The 14,868-nt window shown below is 42.5% G+C and overlaps 1 long non-coding RNA gene across 1 annotated transcript in view; it reads right to left on the bottom strand.

Moving 5' to 3' along the window:
- Positions 1-6,590: 6,590 nt before the first annotated feature.
- The window catches only part of LOC309797921, a 37,632-nt gene continuing 29,354 nt past the window's right edge, over positions 6,591-14,868 (bottom strand). Inside the window, exons 5-7 of the long non-coding RNA XR_014292869.1 lie at positions 7,318-7,375; positions 6,914-6,974; positions 6,591-6,685 (exon numbers count right to left, since the gene is read on the bottom strand). This is a non-coding gene — a long non-coding RNA (uncharacterized lncRNA). The remainder of the gene's footprint in view (positions 6,686-6,913; positions 6,975-7,317; positions 7,376-14,868) is intronic.

Raw genomic sequence — 14,868 nt, 5'->3', positions numbered from 1 at the left:
CACAGAGTCTGGGAATATTAATATCTTTTTAATAGATTGATCCCCCTTGATTTCTTATTCTGGAGTAAAAGTACAAGTTTTTCCATGAAAATTAGACACACAAATCATCTGACACAATGTATGACAGATGGAAAATGATTGATGGGAATTTTGCTTTAATGCACATTGCTCATTGTAATTTTGCCCAGCTTAATGAACTGTGAATTAATAATGAGGAGCAACACATTCAACGTATTATAGTAATAAAGTGCTTTTATGGACATTTTTCATGTTTCCAGACTTTCTTGGCCACCCTGAACAATTTTAACTCAAAGGATTAAAAAATAATCGCTTATTTAACTGTGTTAAAATAGTCAACTTTGAAAAGGATATTTTCCTGTATGAACTTTTTCCTAATTGATTCCATTTTGTTCTGATCAGTAAAGTTACCTGAGTAAGCTGCACTATTAAAAAAAAGTGATCTGATAGAGTATTAGATGACATACATGACCATAGTCCATTGTTTTCTGATTCAACGACATAAGGGAGTAAAGTGAAAAATTAATACTTATACATTTTTTAATTAGGAGAATAGAAAAACTAAATTTCTTGTAGAAATAAGCCCAAAGAGTCCTCGTGTCAGCCCTGCTCCTCTTAAAAGACCGTGATGCTGTAATACCAATGGATAATCTGGGAGACAACCAGCTGTCATTAAAATAGATTTTACCAAGGCAAGGACAATAGGTTGCTTATTAGCAGTGAGAAATCAGTAGTCTTTTAGAAGTGTACCCTTTGGAAAGTGTGAGATATATAATAAATGAAAGCTTTCATTATTCATTGTTATAAGCCAAATGTAGATTAAATGTAGACTACCTTCAATTTAGATATTAAAATATCCTTCCCTCAGTAATTTTATGAGGTAACATGTATAATGTCAAGCATAGGCTAAGTCATATATTTTATAATCTTTCAAAAATTTTTAAAGCAATGTGTTAACCCTATAATGAATATAAAATGGATCCTAACTGCATGTCTTAGAAAATGTGCATTTCATAGAATTATTTAAGAATGAAGCCTTAATAGCCCATCTTTTTAAGTATGTTAGCTGAATGTTATGATTGTGTAATATCATTTTAGGGCATTACCACATTTTAAGAAATAAAATAATATTCAGAAGCATAATTTTGCCAGAATGTAAAATTTAAAACCAGAAATTTGAAAATCCTCACATGATTATTGGCCTGTTAAAAAATAAAGCAAACCCCACAAACCTGATGCAAGCTATTATGTGCAAAATAATGTGCTAGTTACACAGCCCTCTGGGAAGTGAATGTGAGTCCGGATGCTTCTTTCTTGGTTTATTTCATTCCTAGAGTACCTTTGTTGCAGGTTTTTCTTATGTTTCCAAAGGAAACAAGTAAGCCATCTCAAGTTTAAGTTCTGTCCTCAATAAAGTAAAAAATGTGCCAGATACTATTTGACTGGATGATAACTAAAACTGGACAAATATTTTCTCTCACTGGAGACTGACAGTGTTTTAGTTGTGCTTAAAATTTGTGATTCTCCTAAAAAAAAAGGGTACAAATGAAAACTTATGGTTACCAGGAGATAAGGGGGGAAGGATAAATTGGGAGATTGGGATTGACATATACACACTACTATATATAAAATAGATAATAATAACCTACTGTATAGCATGGGGAACTCTACTCAATACTCTGTAATGGCCTATATGGGAAAAGAATCTTTAAGAAAAGTGGACATATGTATATGTATAACTGGCTCACTTTGCTGTACACCTGAAACTAACACAAATTTGTAAATCAACTATACTCCAATAAAAATTTTTAAAAATAAAAAAATAGAGTACTACATGCATTTCTAAGAAATAAACATTATTTTCCTCATTCTTCTAAAATAAATAAAAATTAAAAATGTAATTTGTGATTTTCAAGCTAATGAACACCTAACAATGAAATTTGCAAATCTACATTTGGAATGTATAATTCTTTTGTGCAGAGGCAGTGACATTACAAAAGAACAAAACTTCTCAAACATTTCCCCAATTAGAGTAATGCTGACAGTGAGTGTCTGGTGGATCTCAGAGGGGCACAATTGATAATATATTTATCATGCTGCCAGTTTGCTAAGTGGTTTCATATTCACTAAGAAAGACTTGTCAATGGATACTGAAGAATAGATGTGAGGTCTCTGTGAGGTCTTTGTGCCAAGTCTCTGTGTGTTGTCTCTGGGTGAGATCTCTGTGTGAAGTCTCTGTATGAGGTCCCTTTGGAAGGTATCTCTGGGAAATCTGTTAAATCTGTGCTAGGTTTCTGTCTGAGGGTCTGTGAAGCAACATGAGGTCCCTGTGTGAGGTCTCAGTATGTGATCTCTGAGAAAGGTGTTTGCGTGAGAAGTCTCTCTTGAGAGGTGTGTCTGTGAAGTCTTTGTGTATTGTCTCTGGGTCTCTCCATTTCTTTTTTTCTTTTGGTCTCTCAATTTCTTGTCTTACTGTACCTTATGGAAGACGGAGCAGCAAGAGAAGGGCAAAGGGACTTGCTTCTTTCTGTTTTCTTGCTGTTCCATCAGCATCACCTGTCTGTGGCACTCTCCCAGCAGGAGCCAGGGGGGTCCAAGTCCAGCTTCCCCATATTCCCAGAACTCACTTCTGGGTGCCCCTGAGAGGACCCAGCAGCAGCCAGGCTCAGGTCCCAGCCCTGTCAACTCTTTCCTCTGGGTACCGACCCCTCCCACAAGTCCTGGCTCCACTCTCACTGCTGTGCCCATTCTGGAGGCTGCCTTGGGAATCGGGGGCCCAGAGGTAGGGCCTGGCTCCAGGGAGAAACCAGGGGTGTGAGCAGTCCTGTGCTCACTCTGCCCCCTCCACCCCAGGTCACAGCATTTCCACATGTTGAGGGGCCTGACAGGGATGGGGGATGGGGTCCATTTCTGTTGTCATCTGGATCAGGGGCATCAGCTGGAACAGAAATCTCCACAATGAGAAAGACACCACCTGGAGCTGTGTCCACCATGCGCCCTGCACATGGCAGAAAGCACCAAATCACTCTAGAGAAATTCTTCCTCATCTCCCTGCTTTTCCATATGGATGGGGGTCAGGAGACAAGAAAAGCTGTGCTAGAAGCAGATCAGTGGAACACTCCTGGATTGCACCCTGCCCCATCCACTTTGCACAGGTCACCTCCACACCACCACAAATCCTGTCTGATTGCTTCTTCACCTGCCAGGCTCTGGGGTGATCAAGGACTGGGAGACAGGCAAGGCTTACCAGACAATCACAAGCCAGTCCCCACCTCTCCCCTGGAGCAGTCCTTGGGCCATGTGTTTATGTGAAGGTCACCAGACTAGGAGTCACATTTCAAGTTCCCTAGTCCCGGCTTTTACACCTATTGTTAAGTTATCCTTTCTAAAAGTCAAGAGGTGATGATGTGTAAGCTTATTAAATATAGTATTAAGAGATTACCCTTCCCTGATTTGCTTTACTTCTATAAGTTTGACCTTCTGTTTTGACCTAAAGGTGGTCTCTCTAGGTCTGTGATCTTAGAGTTGGAATAGGGTAGAGACCCTGGGGTGGGGCCATGATGAGCTACAGGACCCTTAACTTTTCCTCCCCTTTAGGCCTTTAGATGGTGGTTGTATGTCAGGGGGCTGCTCTTTCAGAACTGCACATTTATGGGAATCTGGTACCACTTTGCCTCCTTCCTTGGATCCAGTGATTTTTCTACACCTACATCCCACCCTAAATTCACAGTGTTTGACCATCAGATAGTTACTACCCACAGTCACACCCCTATTCCATTCATCCAAAACTCCTTCTCTGGGATTAACATAGAGTGGAAGGTAGGTGACCCATGAACATAGCCATTCATTTATATGGGACTGGACTCAACACAGCCCTCAGCAGCCTCCCTGATACTCCCCCCACCTACACACACAGAGCTGGAAATGCCATCCTTGCTGCTGCTCTAAAGTATAGGAAAAACAGAGGTGGGGGAGGGTGATGCTGTACATTTTATTATGGCTAAGCTAAAAGGGGTTCATAGGGCCTATCTCAATCCCAGCCTTCATCAGAGAGAGAAGGAACTCTTAAGAGCAGATGTTGTATATTCCCTACCAAGAGATCCAGGGGCAAGCTTTCTCCTGTTTCTGAACTCAGAGCCCATACTCTATTCCCCCCAAACTTCCATCCACTTGGCTCTGACACTTCCTGGAGACTGAATTGGAATCTCCAGCCCTATCGCGTAAACCTATCCACTACAGTTGCATAAAGTTCAAAGTAGCATAGAAGAAGGAGAAAGACTGGTTGAACCAGATGCTTGGATGTGGGTTTCATAGGTTTTCCCCATCTCATTGTTAGAGTAATTTTGGTTTGTGTAATGACAGTATTATAAGGTGCAATGAAGGGACACGAGACAAGGAGCAAGCTTGTGATGCTACTGTCCACCTCCCTCCATGCCCCTCCCTTCTAGAAGACAAAGTGCACAGCACAGACAGCAGCCATTACACTATGCTTTTATTAGAAAAAAAAAATATATATATATATATATACATGTATTGGGGAACATTAAATACCTTGGATGTGCTAATGAGAAAATCATTTTCTCTACATGGACTGAATTTTTACTTGGAGACATGTTTTCCTACTAAAGGGAAGACTAAAGAAGGATTTTACTGTCGACCAGGCAAGACACCTCCCCAAAGATGACAATGCCTTGGACAGTGTTGATGGCGGGCTGGGGCACCTGGAATCCTTGGCCCATACTGGCAGGTACTAACTGGAAACAGACTCTTCTTGGGGGGCAAGGATGGGAGGCACCTTAGGCCCAGCTGCTCATCTTCGAACCTTACACTTTTCAAACTATGTTGGTGTCTGACTTTCCTTTCCCTCATAGAACAACTCTGGCCCTTGGAGGTGGCTTTATGACTGCAGGCTGTATAACCCATCATTCTCCCTTGCTCTGGGTAGGAGGTAAGCCTATGGTAGCAGAAACACCCACATACTGGGACTTGGAATTCCAGTTTGTGTTCATTTAACTTTGTGGCATGAAGTCCATGGTGAATTGCTCTTTTTTCTTCTAGGATCTGTCCAACAGCTGCCATGCGTGCCTGACCCTCAGCAGTCTCACTCTTCAAGATTGATCTGCTTTTGACTGATCCGTGACTCCGGGCAGTGGCTGATATGGGCTTTTTTTTTTGCAGAGCATCTCGACCATTGACTTTTTTATTGGGGAAAATCCACTTTAAAAATAGCCTCATCCTTTTCCTGAAGAGGCTTTCTGGAGGGCTATGTTTCTTCTCTGGCATGAGCTGGAGACATCTGCTCCCAATAGAGTCTGTTATTCCCCTGACCTGGGCAGGGCGGCTCATATTTCCAGCTTGAGAGGTCCCTAATTCTTTAAACCTTTCTTCATGCTCTCCTGGTTTATGCCTCCTACAGTCCTCTCTTTTGTAAGTAGGGGCAATCATCTTGCTCTGGCTCTTCCATGAGTCTTGAAGTTTTGAAGTTTTGGGCTCCTGCTGCCCTAGGTTGCTCCTTTGGGCTTCCATAAGGCCACTTGGCTCCTGGGAAGCTAACCTGTCTCTGGTGGGGACCCTCTGGGGATGGCACTGAGGCACCTGAGAAGCCAAGTTGTCTGCAGCAAGGAACCTGTGTTTGGGAAAGTCCTGAAGCTGGTTGTCTGACTGTACCTTTACTTTGTAGTTAAACTCACTAGCAACCTCCATGTTAAGGCATGGCTCACCTGGATGTTGGAAAACAGACATTCTAGGTAGTAGGAAACTTTTACTGGCCCCTGGCACCTCTAAACTCCTCATATGTATATTTGTGGTTTGGGATTTTGTCAACACTTTGGTTTCCAAGATAACACGAGACTGTGGTTGAAGAGCAGGAGACTCCTTGGCCTCCACAGCCTCCCTGGCCTCTTCACCTCTCAAAGAGTGGGATCCTAAGTTCACCTCCATCACTGTTACCCTATGGCAGGGGTCTCCTGAGGCCTGACCACCACTCTCCTCTCTTGGCTCATTCCTGACCATTGCTGAACTTGGACCTGGCTCCAGGCTGTCACTCTTGACCCATTCCACAGTCTCACTCTTCCAGGTTCTGCCCACAAGGCTGAGTGTGAGGGACTGAGAAGGTGGCCTGCCCTCCTGTCCAGTCAGAGAAGCCTTTGAGGGCCCATGGTAGTCACCAGATGGAATCGCTCCCAGGGCACTCTGGATTTCCTTACACACAGTTGAGGGGACAAGGAGAGGCCTCTTCAGGGTAGGAACTGACTCTTCTGTTATCACCTTCTCTCCTGAATGAGCCTGAGGAGGTTTCTCCAGGAACTCAGCAAACTGGACTGTTGAGTGGGACCCAGATACACAGGTGGCTGCAGGGGAAGAGGCAAACTGCAGAACGGTGGAGGGTTGGAGCTTTTTCAACTTAAAGACATTTATGGCCTTGAGGACCTTGAGGGGTAGGGTCCACCTGTGCTTTACCCCAAACCTTATAATATGTGCTTCCAGCAACTCTCGAGTGTCTGGATCAGGGAAGGAAACCCTACAGGAGGTGTTCATGCGGGGTTCCCAACCCTTCAAGCAGTGTCTTCCACAGGCTCCAGCAGGCACTGCTTTGCACGCCTCACCAGGAGGGTCTTGACATGAGAGCTGATGAAAGTTGTCCTTGCCAGGAAGCCTCCCCAGGCAGCTGTAGGAGAGCAGATGGGGCCAGGATGGCTGGACAGGACAGGCAGGGGTGGGCACCTGCAGCCCAAGAACCCTCCTCTGCCCCCACACTGACTTCATAAAGCTCCTGCTCTCCCTCACTCTAGGGCCTTAGCCACGCCCTCCCATGGCTCCCCCTCCCAGGGCTGGGGTCACATTATAGGCTCTGGGAGGAAGGACGACCCAGGAGAGAAGGGGAAAGATTCTTTACCTTTGCAGAAGTGAAACCAGGTTGTGAGTCCCCTCCAGTTCTTCCAGGCAATCTCTGCAAGCTGGAAATCAGGAGACTGGGTCATGGTGGTGAAGGCAGAGGCCTTAAGAGTCTTTCAGGAGGCTGAGTGCAATGGCCCTTTAAGGGAAATCTTTGGAGGATTAGACTCTGGGGCCCAAGTATCAGTGTCCAAGGCCACATGTCCCTGACAGTGATGGTAAGTCTCACTTGAAAAGGGTTTGTCCTTTGCAAAGTGCTTCCACGTTAATTAGGCTCAGGCTCTGTTTCCTGAGGAATAAGCTCTGCCACTGGCATCCTCAGAGACCGTGAAGCTGGGCCCTCAGGACTAGGAGAGATGGAAGCTAACTCTCGGGGGCGCGCAGGGCTGAATGGCAAAGGCTTACCTTTCAAAGATCCACTTTTCTTCCTACTCCTGCTCCTCCCCTTCAGCTCTACTTGATGCTGAGAGATAAGAAAAAATGAGGGGCGAACACCCAACTCTCACTGTCCTCTATCTAGGCAAGCTGTGTTCATGAACAACATGACTTTCTACATTTAACTAAAACTCTGTGGGTTTTTTTCCCCTTTTACTTATTTTTAAAGTGGATAACAATATTTTCAGTTTTTCTTCTTTGAAGAGTGCAAAGAAGGTTTTTTTGGGTTTTTTTGTTTTTTGTTTTTTGTTTTTTTGTTTTGCAGTACGCGGGCCTCTCACTGCTGTGGCCTCTCCCGTTGCGGAGCACAGGCTCTGGACGCACAGGCCCAGCGGCCATGGCTCACAGGCCCAGCCACTCCGTGGCATGTGGAATCTTCCCGGACCGGGGCACGAACCCGCGTCCCCTGCATTGGCAGGGGGACTCTCAACCACTGCACCACCAGGGAAGCCCAAGAAGGATTTTTTAAGTTTTAATCACCATAGATTTCTTCTGTCACTGTTCCTCTGATCAAGAAACACACACATTCTCAGACCTAAATGCCCACGTGAGCTTTGTCAGATAGGATTCTGCTTCCCAAGGCCAGACCTCCACTCCAGCCTCTTCTCTCAGGCTCTCAGGGGCTCAGCCCCAACACAGAGGAAGGTCTCACTTGTGACACCCACTGTGGGTAGGTGGCTGGTGAACCAGGGCTCAGAGGTCAGCCTTCCTGCAGAGATTGAACTCTTAGTAATCCAGTCCTTGACCATTATTAGTCACTGCATTTGGGACTTGCCCTGGAGCCCTCTACCATACCTGAACTCCTGGTCTAAGATCTTAGGCTAGAAATCCTCATGCCCACTCTAACCCCTCTCTGGCCTGGCTTTTCCCTAGAAGGATGATGTTCTATACTTTTCTGAGAGTTCCCATCTCAGGAGTCTCTCTAGGTGGTTTAGAAAAGTGGAAATAAGAATAAGAAAAAAAGAGATAATCTCTGCTGGGATTAAGCCAAAGGTTTCTTACCTTCCTGATGTTTCTATGTTTCCTAGGTGGTGCTAAGAATGGATTACTCTGGAAGCAGGGGAGTAACATTAGGAAGAGCCCCAGTCCACACAGGAACCCAAGGATGATATTAATCACCCAGGAAGTTGGGCTGCATCTCAGCCAGATAGCAACAGTGTTTTTCAAAGAAAAGAGATTCTCCATCTTCTGAACTGCATTGCTGCCCTCAGGCAAGAGAGCACTGGGAGTTCACTTGATGGCAGAACCCCAGGCCTGCATCACAGAGCTGTGGCCTTGTCACAAAGGGCTCCTGAGTGTGGGGGAGGGGCAATAAGAGAAACAGGCTGAATCACTGCCCCGCCTTCCCATCCAGACCTACAGACACCTGCACCCTCCTGGGGCTTCCAGATCCCTCCTTCCAACTACTCTCATCCTGTCAGAGACCTTAGCCAATTTTCTGTTCATTGCATCTGGAACCTGGTTCCTTCATCCATTAGAGACCTTTACTTGAGGCCCACCAATTTGATAACTCTTGAACATCTTAAGCTGACCCTGGAAGACTGGCTGTTTCACAGACATTTTTACTCAGGATTTCCTTTGTCCTCAGCTCCAACTTTCCCACATCATGTTTGTGTCTTGTGTAAACCCAGGGATAGAACTTGAATTTCTTTTACACTTATTTAGTTTTGTGAATTTTGAATAGTGTAATGTTTTGCCTCATTTTCTATCAGAGGGAACTACACACAAAAATTAAAATAATTTACTTTTCAAAATTCATAAGTATGAAAGAATGATAAATAGTTATGTAATAAGGAAGAACAAATCTGACTCCACATTAGATCTTTTTTACTTTAATCTTTATGCTTTGTTGCCGGAGCTAACTCTGTCCATCCCTGTGACCCAGGCTGGCTCTGAACTTTTTGGAAAACAATGTTGCCTATAGCCTGAAATATACAGGATAGCCTATTGCTAAGGCTCTGACTTTTAAGAGCTCATTCATGGAGATAAAAAGTTGCAGAACAGAGAATAATAATTGTTTTGTTGGAGGTTTACAGGAACACGTGACCTGACCAGGATCTGACCCATCTGGCCAGCTGCTAGAACAAAGGATCCAACACCAAGATATTTGCAACAATTAGTCATGCCCCTCCCTCACCTTGCCTTTAAAAAGGCTTTGCTGAAAGCCTTCAGGGAGTTTGGGGTTTTTCCTGGGCATGAGCCACATGTCTTCTTGCATGGCACTGTGTAAACCTTTCTCTGCTCCAAACTCTGATGTTTCAGTATTTAGCCTCACTGTGCATCAGGCACACAGACTTGCATCTGGTAACAGTTAAACCTTCAAATGATGTTTCTGTAAGTTTGTAGTGTTTATAATTCTGGAGTTAGTAAATCTTTAAACTGCACAAAAACTTTTGGGACACACTGCAAACACGCACACACACACGTCCTTATTTTCCTTAACCAATCTAGTACTTTCAAATCCAATAATCCATAATTTTCTACTTAAAAAAAATCTTTCATATGTTGTCTCAACCCAACTTCTTAGTTTGCAACGATAAGACAGTCCCCACTCTCCAGATAAATTTTGAAATATGTGGTCTTAATCCATTAGGGCTGCTATAACAATATACCATAGACTGGGTAGATTAAAAACAACAGACATTTATTATCACAGTTCTGGAGGCTGGGAAGCCCAAGATCAAGTCACCAGTATGGCCACCTCGTAGTGAGAGCTCTCTTCCTGGTTCACAGCTGGAGGCTTCTCTCCGTATCCTCATATGATGGGAGGAGGCTAGAGATATCTCTGGAGTCTCTTTTATAAGGCACCAATCCCATTCATGAAAGCTCATAAGCACTTTTGCATGGCCCCGCCTCCTATCTTTAAGAGGTAGGATTTCAACATGTAAATTTTGAGAGAACATTAACATTCAGACATGTGCACTCATTCTATACCCGGAAGCTAGGAATGGGTTAGGGTGAGCCAAGGTCCTGACCCTAAAGGGCTGTAGGGTGAAGAGTAGGACTAGGGGTCAAACCCTTGGGGCTGAGCCAGGTCTTGAGCAGCCTCTTCAGATATTCCTAGTGTGTTATGTATGTATTCTCTTTTCTGAGTGTGCCTTGCCTTTCCTGCCCCATCCTCCCAGGCCCCTGAAGCTTCAAGTCCAGCCTTAACCATACAGAAAGGGAGCTTTGAGTCTTACACAAAATTCCCTTATGACACCACTTTCTATCCCTTAGCAGTAACACAAGATTCACTGAAGGATTCACATGGTAAATATGTCTTAATGCCCCATGAGGGCTTTAAAATAATGTGTATTCTCTGCTTGTTGTTCATAATTTTATACAGTTTTAGTGGGAACGTGGGCATGTGAGTTTATTTGGCTATATTGCCATGAATGTGCACTTTCACAAACGTATCTCCTACATCTACTATTTTTCCTACAGTCTTTTCCTCCCATATGATATTCTCACCTTAATTCAACCTTTTATCAAAATTTAGACTTAGGTCTGTCACCATGTGGACATGATTTGTAACAAAATAGCTTCAACCGAGGAGGTCAGTGGAAGGCCTGGACCAGCTACCTTGGTTCCATGATAGTAAGCAAAGGATCGCAAACTACCATGTTAAGCTTAAGCACAAAGCAAAGTTTATTTAAGTGTAGGTACACTCTCAGAGAGGGAGAGAGAGAAGGAGAGAGAAAGAGCAGGCTGTTTCTGAGAACAGGCTATTTCAGCGAAGTGAAGCAAGCCCAAAGCAAAGCAAAGTATATCGAAGCAAAGGTACACTCTCAGGGTGGGGGGGGATGGGTGTACTGTTTCTGCAAATTGAAAGCAGCATTCCTATAAAGGCTTACGAGCGCTTTTAAGGAGCATTTTGCAGAGAGGTGGGGGTGAGTGACAAGGATCATTATTTGATTGACAGTCCTGAGCTATGTAACAAGTTTTCTGCTGCGCATGCTCTCATCCTTGAATCCCCAAGAAATGCCTACTGGGTGGGGGGAGGGGCAAAACCACATGTAATTTATTGTAATTATGGTATAATGAGTTTGGATTTACTATAGGTTATACGCCTGTCTGGTCTGGGCATGCACAGCCTGGAGAAGTCCCCTTGTGTTACTGTGCCTCTCTTTATCAGGATAAGCTGCCCACCACCCGACCATAGTTTCTCCCGTTCTGGGTGGATTCAAGGGAGAGTCCCCAGATGGCTGGGTGTGACTCAATTTCTTCTTCTTGTCTTTCTCACCACTGTCACCTCCTTGCTGCTAATGTCTGACTAACTACCTAACAGGTCTTCTTTGCATTCATATTTGCTCTCTAAATTTTCTCTATTACTTTATTTTCAATATGTTTTGTTTGATGGGTTTTTTTTTTGAAATTTAAAAATCTTATGATAACATTTACCTTGATTTATTTAATTATTGTTCTACTGTTATTGATTTCTGCCATCTTATTTTATGCTTTATTTTCTACATTTTCTTTATTGTTTCTTTTTTTCCCTTCTTCGGCATCTTCCATTTTACAGGTCAAGGGTACTTATGTTTGTTTGACATTTGGGAATTTTTAATATTGTAATGGTTTTATATCTTGAATTATGTTACTTTTCTCCTCAATTTCTTACCCGTGGATGAAAAATGTTCCCTGCCATATCAGTAGACAAAGGATGTTGCAGTCATCAAGTCAGACGTCAAAGCAGGAACCCTCAACTGTGCACCTTGAGGGGATTCGGGATGGAGAAAAACAGGGTACTGATTCTATAGTTAAGGTGCATATCAAAGGAATGATTTCACGGAGCCCAGATTCTTTCATCTTCTCATACATAGAAAAGTGCTAAAGTCCTTAACTTGAGATGTCTAGTTTTCTTTAATTAATAGTAATCTTTTGATGTTCTGACTACCTGGTTTTTGTTGACTCCTCCCTTAGGTCTTCTGAGCAGTTCCTCAGAGTGATCTGACAGGCTGTGTTCTGGGCTTAAGTCCTCAGAAAATCTGCCAAATAAAACATAATTCTCCTTTTGGGTTGTGCATATTTTTCAGTCAGCAGTCTTGGCAACCAATGAAGGGGCCCAGAGCAGACTTTTCTTCTTTGCCTGAACTCTATGAGGATCCAGAGTCCTGGCACCAGCAGAGGCTTCTTGGGTCTGTCCGCTTTCTTAGAGTGTCCAGATGAATTTGGGTGAGTATCTCCTGGTTCTTGGATCTCCAGTTTTGGTTGATGATCCTAAGTTTTATTCAGTGGTGTTAAACTCTTCTCTTGAGTAGTAGGTTATCCTTGAAACTTGGTTTCAAGAAGAAGTACCTGGGTCATCCTCAGTGAAAGACACTGGGAAGATTTTTACTCAGTTTAAACACTGAGAGCTTATCCTCAGTAGAAAAACAGTGGGAAGACTTTTGCTCAAGTGGGTTAGCCTCACTTAAAAGACACTGGGAAGATCTCGCTCAGTTTAGACACTGTGTGATTTATCCTCAGTTGAAAGACTGGGGAGACTTTGCTCAGGTGAAAGACACTGAGTAAAAGTTGGACTGGGTAATTAGGTGGAAGACTAACCTGTCTTCCTTGAATTGGCTACTTTAATAGAGTTTGTCAAACTAAAAGTGATCTTCACAAATTGAACTCAGAATGGGGAACTTAGCTTTCAATACAAAAGAAAAAGAAACAACATATTTCCAGCCTCCAACGGATATCCTGGCCAGGTTTATGTCCATACAAAATTTACATTTACAAGTACTTACTTACTTGGGACTTAAAGAAAATCTTGCCCTAAAAATGACTAAGATAGGACTCTTTTATTGCATATGCAGTTAAGTTAGAAAAAGCTGGCTTGATAAAAACATCTTTCAGAATTCTGACTTCAAAAAAAACAAAAGGCTTTCTAGGGGAAACTTGCATTTCTCTTCCTGTGTCTTTGAAATGTAAGTGTTCTGATATTCTTCAGTGTGTGTGTGTGTGTGTGTGTGTGTGTGTGTGTGTTTTGAGAACTTGGTCACTACCATCCAAAAGTACTTATATGGTGTACATTTGGCAGCCAGTCAAATAGACTGGGATTCTGAGCAGTCTTTTGTCTGACTGTACAACTCTCAGGGGCTTTTTGCCATCTTAACCTTCATTGTGTCAGCCTGTACAACAAAGACCATTACTTTCTTAAACTACTTTTGGGAGTAAACTTTCTGGATCTTATTTAGACAGCATCCTTTACACTCTTTTGTGGGGAAGCCTCTTGCGTCTTATTGATTTGAGTCACTATTAAGGTATACCTCATTTATGGGCAGATCATGGATCCTTCAAATTGGAGAAACTTCTAAATTGGTAAATTTTTAGAGAGCTCTCATTATAAATAGCTGTTTCATTGGCTCCTATGGGGGGGAAATGTTGGAAATTAGACATATAATGGTTAATCTAAAAACTCCTTTAGTTTCAAACAAACCCAAAAAATTGGTTTGGGAAACCTTATTTGTGGTCTCTGCTTCCCCTAAATGGGTCTTACAGATGCTAATAAAAACATTAGAATAATTATTGTTAATTAGGTTAAGTAACAGGGGAAAAAACTGAAGGAAAGTCTAAAAACTTTTTCCCAAAAAGGTGAAAATTTTAAAGGGACTTCTAAATGAATAAGAAATCTTTAGATGGTTATTTTAAAGTGGGATAAATAAAACAGACATTAATGAGATAAATCAAAGATTGGATACAATACTACCTAAGATTGGATGGGCCAAAGGGATCTCCTACTTGTCATCAACATTAAAGGGCCAGACCCAAACAAGTCTGCCCTATTTACTCCAGTTTAAAATACGTATATTTTATTACATATAAATTTTATACACGTAAAATTACACTGAGATACCTGACCAACAATTACTTGGGGCAAAAGTTAGACCAATTAATCAAGTTAAAAGATTGACAGAAGTGCCTGAGTCCCTTGGCTCAACCACTCTCTGGGGACCCCAGAGTCTTTATAAAAATTGGTATGTTTAAATGGGCATTGTATAAGATAATTACCTCTCTTTTGCCTAATTATATTGTGTGGGATAGACATGTTTCACTGGGGAATTCTTCCCCTGCTTGATATTATAAGATGGCATATGAAGGAAATATTAATTAAACATACTAAAGGAAACCAGTGGGATTACCTGAGCCTATACAATATAAAGTAAAAACTGACAGCTAATATTTAAGGGATAATAAAAATAAATAATGGAGACTTTACTCTGGGTCTAATCTGTGCACTCAGAAAGAGGGTCTTTGTTGAATGCCTTATGCAAGTTTTGAAGGTATGATAAATTAAACCATAAAGTTCTAGACTATAGAATTCTGAAATTTCAGTCTAGTTGGAAATCTTCTCACTGATACAGAAAAGCAAATTAAAGAAAACGTAGTTGGGCAAATCAATCTTTCAATATTATTTAGGTGACAGGCCAGTTCTTTGGGGAATTAAAAGCAACTGTCTTTGTCTTGCAAATCGGTACAAATCAGAAATGTAAATACAGACCACAATGACCTGAGACTGAGCCTAATTAGCTAAATTAGGTAGAACCTGAAACCAAG

The sequence above is a fragment of the Mesoplodon mirus genome (assembly GCF_964341445.2).
Source record: "Mesoplodon mirus genome assembly, contig: HAP1_SCAFFOLD_1229, whole genome shotgun sequence".
NCBI lineage: Eukaryota > Metazoa > Chordata > Mammalia > Artiodactyla > Ziphiidae > Mesoplodon > Mesoplodon mirus.
This window is presented reverse-complemented; position numbering and strand designations above follow the sequence as displayed.